The sequence below is a fragment of the Triturus cristatus genome, chromosome 1_2 (genome assembly GCF_964204655.1).
Source record: "Triturus cristatus chromosome 1_2, aTriCri1.1, whole genome shotgun sequence".
Lineage (NCBI taxonomy): Eukaryota > Metazoa > Chordata > Amphibia > Caudata > Salamandridae > Triturus > Triturus cristatus.
The window spans coordinates 369,161,879-369,175,904 of record NC_140580.1 but is presented as its reverse complement, the minus strand read 5'-3'; the positions used below and the strand labels follow the sequence as shown (position 1 = coordinate 369,175,904).

Sequence of the window (14,026 nt, the reverse complement as noted above, 5' to 3'; positions counted from 1 at the left end):
CAGTGAAGACCAGTGCACGCAGATTGAGGGTGTGCGTGAAATGCATGTGTACACGTGAGGGTACGATACATAGAGTTATTAGTGCTGAACAGTAAGTGTACTCTGAATGTACACTGAGTAAATGTGCCTGCAATGGTATCTGAAATGGAGGACCCTGGGTTCAATTTTGGGAAGCCAAGCCCTGCCTGGGTAAGGCATGAGGAGTAGCGAAATCCCCCCCAGATAGACTTGTGGATTGCTGGATTACTGTGAGCTGGGAGGGACATACACTGGAGGGAAAAGGAAGATGCTCCCTTTGCACTTCAATAGACTGCTCTTTGATTTAATGATAGATCATAAGGAAGAGGCCTGGATGCATCCCAGAAAGGAAGAGGAAGCTGATAAGGGTATCATGAAGAGTAGGACTGGGGGTCTGGGATTAACCTTTTGATGCACATATCACTGTGGCTGACATCCAGGTGTGAACTTGGTCACTCCCATGGACTGTGTTGTTGTGGGACAATCAGCTTCAGATTCTTGCCTGCTGTGGCAGCTATCGTTCATGAGAAAAACAAAAAAGAGAGAAGTGTCCACTTCAAAAGAAGAAAGACCCCAAAATAAAACTTCAAAGGCGCATACCCTAAATCACATTTGGTGTCTGGAAAAGGAATATAAGAAGGGGAGGTTAAGTCCGCAAAATTGTGTCGTCTGCTAAACAGCCAGATGGTCTGTGTGAGAAGGAAGGAAATCTCAGAAGGAAATCTGTCTGTGACCAGGACTGGGGGTAAAGACCTGCTAGTCTCCCTGCTGGGTGAGGGGATATCATCCAGGGCACCAAGATCACCTGACCTGGAGCAACATTATCTGCCTGCTTGCCAAAACCAATGTGCCCTGTGAGGCAGAGGCGAGCACTGGGAGGAGCGAGGTCCAGGGTGGAGCTCAGCATGAGGGTTCCCTGAGTAAGGTGCGAGGCTGTGCACCAATTGGGCTATTGCCTGTGTGCAGTATCAGCTCAGCAAACCCCATATGCCAGGAGAGGGCTGCCTTTTTCTAAGCCATATCGGAGGCATTGGGGGGTAAGCACCAGGCCGCGCTACACTGACCCCGTATGCCATACAAGGTCACTGGTGAACTGATTTTGGGACAGGAGTGTGAGTCTTGTGACTACCAAAATCAGCACCCCCTTATGCCATGATGGGGCACTGTAGTGAATGTGATCGCATCAGGCGGGCCTACGCCCAGATATATATTACTGCAGTAACCTCGTATTGCAGAAGGGGCTGCCGGTATCACCTTCGTCTAGGGTTTCGGTATGTCACCCAGACCAAAGGAAGACAGCTGTAACCAGTGGGCTGCACCCGCACATGGCAATCTGCACCTGACAAAGCCCTGAGGTTCACTAATAGGCCGCCGAGGTCAGCATATTCAGAGCTCTGTCTGGAGCCAGAGGATCAGACCAGTGCCCCACCCCTCACCCCCCACCAGGGGAAAGAACAACATTTTGTGTCCACCGAGAGGGAGGAACTCCGATCACAGGAACAGACTGGCCACACTTCTTGACAGGGAGAAGCTGCACCGCTGGGCGCTGCAGCGTCCTTTACAGGATCTGAGCACTTGAGCTCCCGAGGAGAGGGCCCTTGCTGAACACTGCCATACTGCTGGTGCAGGTAACACTGGAACCGGGTCTTTGGGGCCCCAGGGGGCTTGCTGCTAATGGTGTTGCAGCACCTTAGACACTTTTGACTAATTCCTAGAGAGTCAAAAAGAGAACTCGAGTACAGCCTTATAGTTTGCAATCCCTGGGTGCAGCCACCAGTGAATGGGGAATAACACTGATCATGTTACATGAAGGAGTGTGGGACAGGGATTTGCCTGACAACTACTGGATCCCTGAACTCAAGGGCGATCTTGTTATTGTCATATATCTTTGCACGTTTGGAGTTAGAACTAAAAAGACTTATTTTTCTATAAAAGCAAGTATTGGACTGGGCAATGTTTTATTGCTTGTACTGTTTGCACTTTGAGCTAGGAGTTGTGCTCACTGGCCTGTATTTACATTCCCTCCGAGGGAGCCATGACTGCTTGACCGCAGCTACCACTGGGAGTCAAGTGTAAAAGGGGTACTTGGCCCAGTTGCTCAGGGTCCATGGTTGGTCGGTCCCCTGGACATCAGGATGAAAAAGGTCTCAACCCCCACGGTTCTGCCCAGTTGCCCTGTATGCTCCATGGCCCTCTGAAAGGGGTTCGCGCACAGTGTCCATGCAGAAAACTCCATCTTTATTATTAGAAAACAAAATAACTATAATACTCTTAACAGGAGGCAGAACTTGATTATCAGTATATGAGCAAACCAAGAACACCATGCTAGGATTCCAGACTAGTTTGCAACTGCAAAGAAAATGCATTTCTTTAAAAGTGCATGCAAAGCACTTCAATTGAGTGTATAAAACGAAGCAATTTATTTTCTCAAGCTCATTTACATTTTCTACAAATAACATGGCTTATTGTGTTTCACTTCTCCCCCTTTTCATGAAATATAGAATTTCAAGTCCGCTATCCAATAAAAACAGTGCACAGTTGAAACAGGTGCTAACTATTATAGTCCCCAGGAACAGGAGAGTTGAAGTTATTTATACAAAAAAAAAAACTTGCACAACTGCAATTTCCCAGCTCACATGAGACCTGTAAACCTACTCTTAACAGCACTCATTTCCAAACCAACATTCATGTCTATAGTGGGTCAAAGATTGCAACCTTACAATGTACACTCAGTTATCAAACGCTTACCACATGTATAGTTCTGTCCTTCATTATTTTTAAAGCCATTTTGGCCCTTCTCTTTTTCTTCAACTCTCTCGGCAGAAAATGTCTTAACTTAGATTTCTAGGATTGATCTTATTCGGGGATATAGTTCTTCTACAGCTATCTATATATAAATATTCACTGAAAAAAAAAAGTTTAAAGTGACTTATAGTTATGCATGGTGCAATCTTAGCTTGTGTTTAAAAAATCCCTGAAATTCACTGAAAAAAACCCAAAGGTTAAAGTGACATTGTTAGTCGCTGAAGTTGCACAGAAAATAATGTTTAAAAAACAAAAGGCAACTGAAATTCACCAGTTATCATCAACTAATTCCCTGCGATGCACTGCTTATGACCTCACATACTACATCACTCTTAACAAGTTAAAAGACTACAGTGATGACATCACTAAGGACATTTGGCCAAGCCAGGCACTCAGCTCCCTGAAGACCCCAATCCTCCCTGCTGGCTTCCCACTCCCCACCTGTGGGCCAGCCCTGCACGCAACCATCTGCTGTTAATGGCCAAAGGCCATTTTCACCATGGGAGGGCAGTCTGTGGAGGGTTGGGTGCAGACTCTGTGGTCGTGTGCTGCGGAGGTTGGCTGCACATGCAGGGTTGGGTGCTTGGTCTGGCCAGAAGTTCACTTTAAATGCAGTATGGTTATAAAAAACAACCTAAAAAACAATTAAATTCGGCAATTATAATTGAGTGAAGTAATTGTACCTTGTGTCGCTGTCATGCACAGCTTATGGCCTCACATCTTACGTCGCTCATGACGTTAAATTACATCACTTATGGCATCTCAACTGACATAATTGATAACATACCTGTATTTTCAATCCTCATCCGCACCTATCTCTTTACTTCATTCAATAAAACTCTACTCCCCCCATACCTCATAAATTGCCTCCTCTGCTATAAAACTTGGTGGACATTTATCAACACCTTCCACCAGTGAAAAGTCACATAAAGTGATGAAATCACATAAACACGTAATCCAGAATTTACTTTCACTTCATTTGTATTGGAAAGTATCAAAATAAAGCAATTATTGCTCTGCACTGACGGGACTTCTCATGGGTGGTACATGGGCATTCCCACACTACTACCAACTGTAAATGACACAAAATTCAATCTACTAACAATAGCAGATGAGGCTTTCCACTAAACATAATGGCTCCTTGGGGAAAGCATTACAAAATCTTTTAATTTCTCTAAACATTTTCACATTGCATGTGTTCTGCACTGCACAGCACACGTTTAATGTGGGAAAAGTTGTAAAGCACATTTAAGCATAGTATTTTCCTGGACAAAATCTTCTAGACAGCAATGTTCCTGGAAGACTGGAAGCACTTAGAGATCAACCCTTGCTGACTCAACAGACCTCCAGAACTACAGACCCATCTCTCTGCTCCCTTTCCCAGCCAAGGTCATCGTGAAAGCCATCAACAGCCAACTCTCCAAGTTTGTCAAGACTAAAAACTTCCTGCAACAACAGCACGGAGACCGCTCTCCTCGCTGCTACAGACGACATCTGCACCCTCCTCAACCGATGCAAGACTGTAGCCCTCATCCTCCTGGACTGCTCTGCTAGCTTCAACACTGTCTCCCACCAACCCCTCTGCGCAAGACTCCACAACACCAGCATCCACAACAAAGCCCTAGAATGGATCCGCTCCTTCTGTACTGGCCAAACGCAGAGTGTCAGACTTCCACTGTTCAAATCAGAACCCACAGAGATCAGCTGCAAGGTGCCTCAGGGATCCTCCCTGAGCCCCACCCTCTTCAACATCTACATGGCCACGCTTGCAGACATCGTCACAAGCCACGGATTCATCTTAGTTTCCTACACCAACGACACCCAGCTGATTCTCTCCCGCGCAGACAAATTCACAGCTGCCAAGAGCAACTTCCAAGACAGGATGAAGGCAGTCGCCACTTGGATGCAGAAGAGCTGCCTCAAGCTTAACTCCGACAAGACCAAAGTTATCATCCTGGGCTCCTACCCCTCCACCTGGGATGACACTTGGTGGCCAGCAGTGCACAGAACCCCCCCCCCACATCCATGGGCCATGCATGAAACCTCTGCATCATACTGGACTTCTCTCTCTCAATGAACTAACAAATCAACAGCGGCTTGTCCCCCTGCTTCCATATCCTCTGCCTCCTTCGTAAGATCTTCAAGTGGATTCCCACTGAGTCCAGGAAAACGGTCACTCATGTGCTCATCAGTAGCAGACTCGGCCACGGCAATGCACTCTATGCAGACACCACCCAGAAACTCAACAAAACCCTGCAGACCGTCCAGAATGCCACTGCCAGACTCATCCTGAACATCCCACACCGCAACCACATCACTGGCCACCTGAGAGACCTTCTCTGGCTACCTATCAACAAGATAACCACTTTCAAGCTTCTCACACACACACCTACAAAGCCCTTCGCAATGCCGGACCTGCATACTACATCCACCGCCTCTCCTCCTACACTCCCACCAGACACCTCCGCTTCGCCAAACTGTCCCTGGCCACTGTCCCACAGATCGTCAAGACCATGGCTGGAGGAAGATCCTTCCCCTACCTTGATGTGAAGTCCTGAAACTCCCTGCCTCTGCACCTCAAGCAATCATTATCGCTCCCGCAATTAAGAAAGGACCTCAAGACCTGGTTCTTCGACTGAACCGCAGACTCAGTCTTCCACCCCACCCAGCGCCTTGAGATCCTCACGGGTGAGTAGTCGCACTTTATAAGACGTTGATTAATGCAAATATTGCCCTTGATGTTCTTGCCACCCCTTCAATGAAAATGGAATCTTTCGTTACCACTATGGCCATGAAAGATGATGTCAAGCAATGAACATACTTCAATGTACTTCAAGGTACTTCAATGGGGGCTATTTTCGCTCCGAACCTGGCCATTTTGTACATGGACTCACTTGAGACCAATCACATTCTGTCCCCCACTAACCCCTTCAACAATAGCATTAGACAATGGAAAAGATATATAGACAACATCTTCATGATCTGGCAGGACACTGAACAAACCCTAGAGTAATTTCTTCACTGGCGCAATAAGAACTGCGCTGGCCTAAATTTTACCCTCACACATGATAGGGCATCAATCCCATTCCTTGACCTGAACATTATACACAGAGAGGGTATACTCATTGCCAGTCTATTTCGCAAACCCACTGAACTCAACACCTTATTACGGTACGACAGTCATCACCCTCGAGCACTTCGAGACTCCCTTCCTTACTCCCAGTTCCTCCGAATCAGAAGAAACTGCTCCATGAAGGAAGACTACTTCCATGAGGCTAAGTTGTTAAGCAACAAACTGACCAATAGAGGCTACCCGCATAGTCTGGTACGCAATGCCATGAAGAGAGCTTGGTACTGCCCACGCGAGGTACTACTGGAAGTCAAAACTAAACCATGCCAAAATCGTTTAGTTTGCGTTACCACTTTCTCCCCAGTTTCCAACACGGTATGCAAATCTATCCTAAAAAACTGGAACGTTCTTAACGCAGGAACTCTCAACCTTGAATGCCCCATGTTTGCTTTAAAAAAAAGAAAAAACATTAAAGATCACCTCGTGCGTGCAGCACTGCCCGCCAAAAGACAATCTGTCACCTTAAACGATCAATGGGGCTTACCACCTATCACGGGTCACGCAAAATGTGGGAATTGCAGTATCTGTGATCTAACGATTAAAGGCAAGGTGTTTTGCTTTAATGATATATGATTTGAACTTAAAACATTCACAAAATTCAACACATGTAATGTTATATAAGCTATTTTGTGCCCTTGCAACAACATATATATTGGACAAACCACACAGAAAATCCGAATGCGCATATGTCAACACCGCAGTCGAATAAGATGCAAGACACCCAATGCGCCACTGGTCAAACACTACACACAGACTGGACTCTCGGAAGATGAAATACGCTGGACTATCATATGTGTGATCAAACCCCCACAAAGGGGAGGTGACATTGCCAAACTGCTCAACAAATTAGAACTAAAATGGATATTGAAAACCAACAGTTTGCATACTGGGTTAAACCGCCTTGAAAACTGGACTACCCTTATTTGATTGCTATGTTGATACTCCTTTCTGTAAAATTTTTCTTGATGAAATGCATTCCTTTTAATTCACCGTTCCTAAACGTCAATAAGCTATTGCCTCACAGTCTATTGTTTTTAACTCTTCTTTTTAGCCTTGTCACACGTGAATTGACTTTCTTCTAACCAACTCTCTGAGTTCCTACCCCACTCCAAAATGGCCCCGTTCACATCATTCAGTCCTTCTTCTATTCCCACTATTCCTCATGACCACCTGACAGCATTCAGTCCTTCTTCTATTCTCACTTTTCCTCATGACCACCTGACAACATCCTCCAATCATGGCAGGTCTCTCTGTATATGAGACTTTGAGATAGACTTCTTACTTCCCCCGCATTTACGGACATTGATCCCCTAAAACATCACGCCGTATCCTACGGCTAAAGGTAAGCGCATCACGACACCTCAGGCATGCTGCAACTCACCCCCATCCTCGATCCTTTCTGAATGCCCTTATTTCTTTCACAGGCCATTGTACCCACAGAGCACACTCTCGTGGCTCTTTTTCTGATTCAACAATTGATGGTGAGTCTCCGCTTCCTGCTACGCGCTTTTAGTAATGCGGGTAGCTTCACTTACTCAATTTAATTATTTCCCTTCCTTCCTGCCTCATCATCACGCTAAACTCCTAAATTTACATCGCAACCTCTACCTCCGCCACTCCCATTGAGGACATTCTCGCTACCCTTAATCACCGACGTATAAATCGACGGTAAGCTCCCACACATTCACGTTGCATGCAGCTGCAGGTTTCTTAACGCATTACCTATCGCCTGACTTCGGCATGATTCATCGCTACTGCCGCATCTTTCTTGACCGTGTCCCCTTCATTCTCATGCGTAACTCATGCGACAACGGACCTTGTTTTCCATTCCTTCTATTAAGTCACTCTTTCTCTCTCTTAAATCTCTAAATTTGGGGCCAGTAATTGAAATAAGCTACCGAGGTCTCATAATAGTGTTGAATCAATATTGTTTTCACTAAGTCACTGGGCCGTTTTTTGTAAATATGCACATTGTCACAATACCTACTTGTTGACGCAGCACTTGTTGAAAAGTCTTTTTTGCCACCTTCTTGCGCCATCTTTCAATGCTGAACTCCGTGTTATTTGGCCTAATCTTGCAGGTTGTTCCAAATTCAATGTTAGTCTCTAGAGGTGCTATTTTTCCAGAATGACATACAAACTAAACTAGGTAACATTGTCAAGATATATCCTCCTAATTCCAATCTTCTTGTTTTTCTCTCCATAATCCCTTCTTTCTCCCAAACTGTTTTGTTCATATAGTAATTTAAGGCACCTATAATTCAGGCATGCTTATTTAATGTCCTGAAGATGATCCACACATTTGTCTCCTGGATCGAAACACCGTCAATACCCTAAAACACCTCATACATAAACTATGATGTTACTATTTGTCATGTAGAGCTGTTCCTTGCGATTTGTTTACCTATAACTGTGAATTTTTTCTCCTGAGAACAAACAGTGAGCATTGCCTGAGCCTTGCTTAAATGTTTCCCATACTATATGTTTTGTATGTTTCTACGTTTCTGTAGTGGAATGCGGGCTTGTGTCCCACTCTCAGTATATTGTCTTGTACATATCTCCAAGAATTGCTGAAAAATTAAATATTGAACCTCTGTCCGGCTGGACACGTTTAACTAATACAGCACACACTGGGTTTGTATTTATCAGTTTTGTTCACCTCTTCATGTAAGTGCAACAGTTAATACACAAAGGTTACCACTTCTCTTTCAATGTTACTTTATAGACAATAAATCAAAAGGGAGTACATCTGGCATATGTGAACCACCGCCAGAACAGGAAGATGAAGCCTCTGACACTGACTGATGATAAGGACCTGGGAGCACCTATCGGGGGCAGGGATGCCGGATTTGGAAACTTGGGCGGAGGCGCTGCGGGAGGATTGGATGTGGGGTTAGGGGAGGCGCTGGTGTCTGTTGGGGAACGAATTTGTTATTCTCACCGACTGTACTGTACCGTTTTGTGTGAAAATAATAAAAAATTTATTTAAAAAAAAAAAAAGGGAGTACATCTTTTGATAAGGAAATTGCTCAAAGGAACAATGCTGTGTATACCTCCTTCTACCAAATCTCATTCTTTATAGGATGTAAATTTTCCTTACAAATATTTGCATCTTGCAATAATAACCGTTGTCGATCTCTAAAGACTCTATTTGCAAGATTAACAATAATGCTCTGCTTGATGTCTTTTCAAAAAGTATCTGGTTTCAGACCTTTGGATGTTTCCGCAAACAATTTAACCCTCCTGGATTTACACTATGTCTAATAGTAAAAATACTCTTACTTCATCAGCCTAATAGCCTTGTTTGCTGGATCGTTCAAAGCTCTGTGTGGTGAGATGTTTTAAGGAAAATGAACTTTGGATCACTTCCATAAGATCTTCTGCTTCTAAGTTCTTTTAGAAAACCTCTTTTACCACTCTCCCCTTTCACTCTTTCCAGATGGATCTACTGGGTTATGGATTCCGCAGGAGTTGATAGGTCTCTATTTGGTGTCCATTCTTTTAGAGGAGTTATGGCTTCTAAAGCCTTTTTGCCTGGGGCTAGACTTGGAGACGTTCAAAAAGCTGTGGATTGCTCCTCTGTTGCTACTTTCGTGGCCTTTTTATCCAAAACCTACTAATCATGCGTCAGAATATGTCATTAATGCACTTTTAAAATGCATATTAGGTGTCTCCAGTCACAGAAAATGAGGATTTTCCAACTTGTTTGCTTAGGAAAGTCCTAATTGTATTAAAGACATGATTTCTAAGACGAGACAGGGGTTACAGCTTGCACTGTCTCGCTTTGAGCTTTTCTGCCACGATCATGAGCTGGAAGTTAACGTAGGGAAGACCAAATTTATGGTCCTCCGTGGTCCAAGATCAGTTAAATCAAGGGTTAAAATGGGTGGGGTTATTCTTGACCAGACAGCTGTTTTTACTTATTTGGGAGTCACATTTAGTGAAAATTGTATTTGGAAACCCCAGATAGATGTCCTTACCCTTAAGCATGCCCAACTTGGCGGAGCTCTGCTGAAGGAACAAAACCATTGGCTCCACTGATTAAAATCTATGGTTCCAAAATTCTTCCAGCCATTATGTATGGGGCGGAGTTGTGGGGCTTTAGTGATATGTCCAAACTTAAGGTTGCACAGAACAAATTTCTTAAATCAGCAATAGGGTTACCGCAATCAACTCCTCGTATTCCCCTATTGTATGACCTAGGCTGTAACCCGGTGGAGGACATGGTACGGTATAGACCACTTGTGTTTTGGCGGCGCCTGTGGACGACACCGGAACTGTCTATGTATGCCGAGGCACTCCTGGAAGTAAAAGGGCTACGGGGTTCGTCCGGGATTCCTTGGTTATCAGCAATAAAAGCTTCCCTGATCGATATGGGGCTGGGGTCCTTATGGGCTGATCCTGTTACTGCTGTTTTCCCCTCAAAGAAGCTTTTTAAAGCAATCTATTGGAGTAGGATTAAGGAAAAGAGATTAGCAGCTGTTTTGGGTGGCTCCATGACAGCACTATTCCTTGTTATCAAGGACGTTCCCACTTACGATGAATACTGGGACATTATAGCAAAGCCATTTGATCGTAAATTGTATCATCAGTTAAGCGTTGGCTCTCTCCCTGTTCGTGGGGTAACGAGTTCATGGTATCTATGTGGCAATGATAAATGTCCCTTTTGTGTGAAGGCGGTAGAAACTGCTGATCACTTCCTTTTTTGCTGCCCAATGTACACTCAACCTAGACGTGTATGGCTAAAGCCTGTATGCTGTTCACTGGGAACAAGATCAGCTCAGGTTGCCAGTAGAATCCTAAAATCTGACACTACTAAGTATATTGTCATAGGGGTGTATAAATTTGTCAGTTGGGCTTGGTCAATTCGGACCCGGAATTTGAGTCCCTAATCCAGTAGTACACATAATGTTGCTAGTGGTTTAGCATATTGTTTATTATACTATGAAATCTGTTCTTATCTTTTTAGTGGCTACTGATTGTACCAGTCGTAAGTCTTTGTATTTAATAACTTTTTATCTTGTTTTTAGTATGTAATTTATTTATGGATTTTATGGACAACTAGGACAATTTATTATGGATTGTGTTTTATATGTATAACATGTATTTTATGATGTAAATCGAAATAAAGACCTTTTGACTGACTGACTGATTAAAGACATGGAAGCAAATATCCTTCTCTTAATCATTTAAGGAAATGTTTTTTATACACTATACCCTCCCAAAATATTGCCTGGATGTTATTAACAAGAGCTCTCTCAGTGCTTCCTTCTACTTGCAGTCGCTACTTCATCTATTTCACAATGTTTCTGAAGATGGTTTTGAAAACGTAAGAGGGTTCTAACCATTGATCAATGTTTGTTTCTATTATCAGTTTCACAAGGACACTAAGGTTTATCTTTTGCATTTAGAAAACAGGGTTAAACATAGCGCTGAAGGTTAATATACTTCTTGGGAACACATTACATGCACATGTGGGCACACTTTGGTGTTCGCTCTTTTATGGTTGCCTACTGGGATTTAAAGTTTTTCATTTCTTCTTCATTATCTGAAGTTTAACTGGCTGTTATTGGGAAAAAACTAGAAAGAGAATGCATAATACTTACCTCTGTGTCTTTAATAAAATTCAAACTTCTTTACATTAATAACATCGAAAACCTACATAATAGCTTAATGCCTCTTACCCTCTATAGTTTTAATCTTGCTCCCAATACAGAAACCACCTTGCCCGCTGTATCTATTTTTATTCCCGTCATTTGGAACTGTCATAATGGCTGGTACTTTTGGATCTTAAGCTGCTTTTGATACTGTTCCTCACCCTTTTCTTCTTTCTTCTCTACCTTCCTTAGTTTATTTCCGATTCCGTTGTGGAATTCCTCTTATCCATATGGTTGTTCTTTTTTCTTTTTCTTGAATTGTATCTAGCTATTTCTCAGTTTCGCCTATTTTGGCAAGGTTCTGTCCTTCGTGCATCATTTTTCACTTTCTATTGGATCAAATGATTTATTAGTTCATCATTTGGGTTTCATTCTACTTTCTATGCAGTAAACAGTTGAGTTTACTTTCTTTTCAAGAGTTTTCTGACTGTTGATGCTTGCCTTTTGGTGTCTATATAATCAATGAAAACTGACTAACCATTTCACTTTCTCATTCTAAATTCTTCAAAAATGTCTATTTTGTTCTTGGCTATATATAACTCCTTGTTCTTTCCATTATTATTTATTTTTTCCACTCTGCTATTAGTTCATCTTCTTTTGCTCAAGTTCTAGTTCTTACGTACGAGACTTCTCTTGCACACGAAAAATCCTCTGAATTCAAGTTCTTGCCACATCCAGTAGAACAATATCATGAAAATCTAGTTTTCTGTGACTCAACTTTGCATTCAATCCCAAGTTCTGTCACAGTTTAATTACTGGTGTTCTCTATGTGTACTGTAGGCCTACTGCAATATTCTTTGCTTCCATTTTAAACAATTCTTCTATCCATATAGTTTTGGGTTTTCTAACTCTTAACACACAACTTCTTACTTATGATTACATTGGTTGTCTGTTTTCAATGGCTATAAATTTCAATTTATTTACTTACTTATTGTGTTGGACTTGGCCACTTCTGTAGTGTCGTCCTCAAACATTTTACCTTCACTCCTCCTATTTTTGCTGAATTCTTTTTTGTTGGCCTTAGTACTCTATGTACTTTACCAGTGCTAAAGTGCTTGTGCACTCTCCTCTAAACATGGTGAAATTTGGCTTTTACCCAACTGGCATATTTAATTTACTTGTAAGTTCCTTGTATCTAGGGCCTGTAAATTAAATGCTACTAGTGGGTCTGCAGCATTAGTTGTGCCGCCTACTTAAGTAGTCTTGAAAATCTGTCTCATGCCTGCCATTGCAGGCTGTGTGTGCAGTTTGAAATGGCAGGATGTGAGGGTGGGACTGGGCACAGCCATACTTCCGCTTAAATAGAATGTGTCCTGCCTCCACACCACGGGCTACATACTGCCTGTAGTTAATCTGGAGCCAGGACAGGGAAGGCAGGATGCCTGGTGACTTCAAAGGGAAACCTCTTGAAGCTTTTCCCAAGGCACCAGGTAAATATATTGGACCTCAAAGACCACCTATTCAGTACACTACTGGACTCGTGGATACTCTGCCAGGAAGAAGGACTGCTTTACTTCTGAACTGACTGCTACCCTGCCCCACTGCTGCTCTGAAGGAACTGCCACCCTTCTGTGCTGACCTGCTGCCCTCTTGCCTGGGTGAGGACTGGACCTGCATATGTTGAACCAAGAACCCCAAAGTGACTCCAAGGGCTAGTTGGCTACCCTCCTGGTCAGAGTCTAAGGGACAGAAGACTCCAACAACCTTGAACCCAGCACCTGGACTCTGCCATCTATGGCTCATACCCTGCCAAGTGGGGTCACCCCAGTCCTGGGCCCTTGGAAGTGGGCCTGAAGGTTCTCTGCCAGCCCATGGGTGGATCTAGCAGAATCGATGCAGCTTCTCCGCAGCGTGGCGCATTTACAGCAGACCCGGCTCAATGCTTTTGCTGTTTGACACATCGCCTACAAAACGGACTCATCGCCTTTGCTGCAAGTGTTCTTCTGATGCACATGACCCTGCATCGACCCCGCAGCCACATCAGAACCGCCGCCTGTGCAAAGCATTTCCAATGCAGGCCCTTGCACCTGTCATTGACAGCAACCTCGACTACAATGCAGGTTCATTAACCGCAGACTTACAGCTCCTCGGAACAGACATTTTGCCTCAACTGTGCGACACATCCTCTACGCCCAACCTTGCATCGCAAGCCCATGTCAATGGGAGCCTCAATGACAATGATGCAGGACTTCGTATCACAGCTCTGCCTCACCTCAGAGCCAACTCATCATCTTGGCTGCACAACACATCCTGCACAGAGCCTCGTGATGCTCCACATACCAGGATCGAGGGAACTCTTGTTCAGCAGGCCTTAGTGAGTCCCTGTAGCCAGCCCACGCTACATTGCGGTCAGTATGAACTTGTGACTTTGTCCAGGTTCGGTGCAACCAGATATCCACTATTGGTGCTTTGCACT

At 43.8% G+C, this 14,026-nt stretch overlaps 1 protein-coding gene across 2 annotated transcripts in view; it reads right to left on the bottom strand.

Annotated features, from left to right (window-relative positions):
* BICC1 (BicC family RNA binding protein 1) overlaps window positions 1-14,026 on the bottom strand; it is a 681,813-nt gene that overhangs the window by 414,486 nt on the left and 253,301 nt on the right. The window lies entirely within an intron of this gene.